Consider the following 4,175-nt stretch of genomic DNA (forward strand, 5'->3'; position numbering starts at 1 on the left):
GCGTGACACCTGCTATAGCGACTTGCATAGAGACATGGACTCATAAATCCTTCCTCTAACCCCCATTTCGCAACACACCTTCGAATCTTCACTTTCTAAAATAACCCCTTCATGCCAAATCTAATACTAGAGTTTTACTCACCATAATTCAATGTCGAAAGACCCTATGAATTTCTTAATGTCTTAGCTACTAGAAAACACGATCTAAGCTCAGACATATCACCCCATCCATTCCTAGATTTTCCTAGACCTTGCCTCTCCCAGATTTTGTCTAAGACTAGCCTAGCCAAGATTTTTTAAGTCATTATTCTATAAAGTTCTTTCACTATTGGTCTAGTCATAACGATCGGAAGAGGTCATTACATCAACCATCTCATTAGAGAGTTGTGTACTATCCACATTGTCATTGGTCTGATTTTCATTGTTATGTATCTCGCTTATCATAAATAATTCCTATAAAATAAATAATATTACAACTAGTAAGTGAGTTAAATTAACACACAACTGCTCTGGCACTGCAGTGAGTGTCGAATTATTTATTGAAAAATTGATACATTAGATTTTATGTAAGGTCAAGAACATTCGTCTTAGCTTAACTTCCTAAATTAGGTTATTTATTAGTTGAATATGTTGATAAAAGCAAGTACAAATGAAAAGTAAATGAGATAGCAAGTAATAAGCAACACGCATGAAACACCACAACATTGGTGATGTTTGTATGAGATAAGATCTAATGTTGTTTGAATTTTGTTTGCTTTGAATCTGAAAACAATGTAATGAACAAAATGCTAAAAGGCAAAGACTTGATAAAAATATGAAAAGCTTGAGCCACAAGAATATAAATATGATGATATTGTACTCCTTGTGATCTATTTAATTACCTTATAATTATGTAAAAATTCTTATTTATAGGTTGCAAAATCATATAATATACATGGATAAGCACATGACACAACCAAAGAAGGCTCAAAGAAGATCGATTAACCAAATAAACCTTGCTGCTCAGGATTTTTGTCACTCTATACTCTTTTTTAACTTAAAAATTAGAACTAATTTTTTTAAATAAAACACCTAAGCCTAGTCTCGAACCCAAGCCTCCAAGGCGAATTTGAACAGCCTTAAACACTAGGCTATCTTTCTTTAGTATGCCATAGGTGTGCAACAATTAGTATATATCCAAAAATATTGATATTTAACATATATATATACTTGCAAAAAATTTCCGACAAAGGTTATTCATCTGACCATCCTTGTTAAGGTGTAGCTCCGCCCTTAGGGTGGCACTACTAACAACATCTTCATATGGAAATCGTCCTTGGTTATAGTATTTTAGGGCTTGATAGAAGATTTTCTATTGAGTAGAAGCTGACAGAAGCAACTAACTCTTCGTCGATATCCCTACTTTTAACCAAGGATATTTATGGAATTTTGTACTTTCTCCATTTTAATTTTCTTGTTTTATATTTTTTTAATTTATTCATTTGAAAATTACATAAAAATAATATAAATCACAATTATTAACAAATTAAAAATTTAAATGACATAAAAATTTGATTGACTCTCATAATTCTATCAATGTCACATAAATTAGGCCGAGTTAGTAACACATATTATTTGAAAATGATGTAAAAAGTAATATAAATCACAATATATAATTAACAACTTAAATAAGCAGACACCTCATCGTCGATGTGTCTGCTTCTACCGAGAGTATTTATAGATTTTTTGTATTTTCTCCATTTTAATTTGTTTGTCTTTCTTGTCTTTTTAGTCTGCTATATATATTTAAAAATTACATTTAAAAAATATTATAAATCACAACAATAAACAAATTAAAAAATTTAAAAGCATATTTAAAAATTTTGGTTGACTCTCAAAATTCTACCAATGCACATAGATTAGGACAGAGGAGTAACATATATTATGTGAATTGTACATAAAAAGTAATATAAATCACAATAATTAACAACATAAAATATTTAAAATACATAAAAAGTTTGGTTGACTTTTGAAATTCTATTTGTGACACATAAATCGGGACAACGGGAATACTATATATTATTTTAAAATTACATAAAAAATACTATAAATCACAATAATTAACAATTTAAGAAACGATACAAATTTTGGATTTGAATGATAAGTATTGACCATGTAAAAAATATTGGCTATGAAGTCTTTAAAAAATCATTCAAAATTATAGAGGCTGGGCAGGGAACTATATATGAGAGCTACACATATCTACCAACATTAAAAGCTACTATGTAATATGAACTACATACAATGAATAGTAATGCTTTCATGCTTTGTGGATGCTTCTTGTTATACTTAATTACGTGTAAACATTATTAACTATTAAGTTTCCTAAAAGGTGATTATGCTTGATTAAAATTGAAAATTTCCAATTTATGTTTTACTTTTTCTTTTCTTTTTAGTCTGTCGCAAAAAAATAATAATTACCTTTATATAATAAAAAAAATTAATTTTCAAAAGATTTTTTTCGTTCGAATGAAAGGATTTTATTTAAAGATTAAAGTTCATTTATATAAAAAGAAACTGATCCGTATGATACAGTTTCATTAATGTCTTTTCGATTGCATTAGATTCAAAAGAAGAGATTATTTCAAAAAGATAAAATAATTTTTAGTCTTATAAATATTAGAAAATTATTTTAAATATGCAAAAAAAAAATAATCTTAAATAGTATCAATATAAATGAGAGAGAGTAAGCTTCACAAAGAGGACAAAAATATATAGTAATACTTCCTCCGTCCCGTTTTATGTGGCACCATTTTCTTTTTGGTCAGTCCCAAAAGAAATGTCACATTTCTTTATATGATAAGTTTATTAAGGTACAATTCCTCTTTTATCCTTATTGGTCCCACTTAATCTTAAAATAATACTCCAATACATTTATGAGAAGAGAGAAAAAAGAGTCTACTTTTTAAAGGGTAATTTGATAAGCATTTCAAAGTCTTCATTTATTTCTTAAACTCTGTGCCCGATCAAATATTGCCACATAAAATGGAACGGAGGGAGTACTATGTATAGAAACTATCTAATCATGCCTTACTTCACTGTCAGAGAGGAGGTAGTCATGCATGTTGTTAGGGGGGCTTCTTTATTGAAAGTGACTAAAGAGTTTGATAATTTAATGGGTCCCAAACTTTTAAAAAATTGGATAGAAGTACTAAAAGATATATTAATATTTTAGAAGGTTATTTAATTATGAATTATTATTATTTTCAGAAAATCATTTTATTTTAGTGTTTAACTCAATAATCACTTAATTATGGAATTTTTTTTATAGACAGTTATTCAGCTTTGATTTTTAACTCAAAAATTATTTAAGTATGAGTGTTTTACTTACATAGTCATTTAATCTATTTAATTGATTTTCAATCAAAATATAGTGACATAAATTTTTTATTTTTAATCAAATGTTGAGAAATAAAAATATATCCATTTATTTTTCAATCATACTTGAGTGAATTTTGAGTTAAATAAATAAAGTTAAGTGACTTTCTAAGGAAATAGTTTATAATTGAGTGATTTTTGAGTTAAAAATTAAAGTTGAGAAAAGAATTCATAATTAAGAAAATATCGTAGATATTATCTCATAATAAAAAGGTGATTAATATTTATTGGGTAAACCTTTTTTGAGAGGATGATTAACATTAATTGGGTGAAACTTTTTTTACCTAAAAAAGTTATGTTGTGCCTCGCATGATTGGCAATAGTTATGTGAGAATTTTTTGTATGTTGAACTTCTCATTTTATTTTATTTTTGCTTTACCTTTTTTATTTTATTGGAATATTGACATTATGAGTGATAAATATATGTTTATCAAATTTATGAGTGATATTTTAGGTATGTTTTTCACATTTTTAATAGTTTAGATATAAAATTTTAAAAAAGAAGAAGATAGTTTCTTATATTAATGAGTGATAGTTTAGTTGTATTTCTCACCCCTCCAATAATTTAGGCATGAAACTTTGAAAGAAAGAAAAAACTTTAGGTATATTTTTTATACTTGACTCTTGATTAAAAGGCATTATTTATAATTCTCATAGTTACATGATTAAGAGTCTTAAGGGTCCATTCGACCATGTGAAATGAAATCACGTTATGTAATTATATGAGATAAATCAAAATTATGCTTGGATATACAATT

This window comes from Solanum tuberosum, unplaced genomic scaffold (genome assembly GCF_000226075.1).
Source record: "Solanum tuberosum cultivar DM 1-3 516 R44 unplaced genomic scaffold, SolTub_3.0 scf00063, whole genome shotgun sequence".
In the NCBI taxonomy this organism is placed as follows: domain Eukaryota; kingdom Viridiplantae; phylum Streptophyta; class Magnoliopsida; order Solanales; family Solanaceae; genus Solanum; species Solanum tuberosum.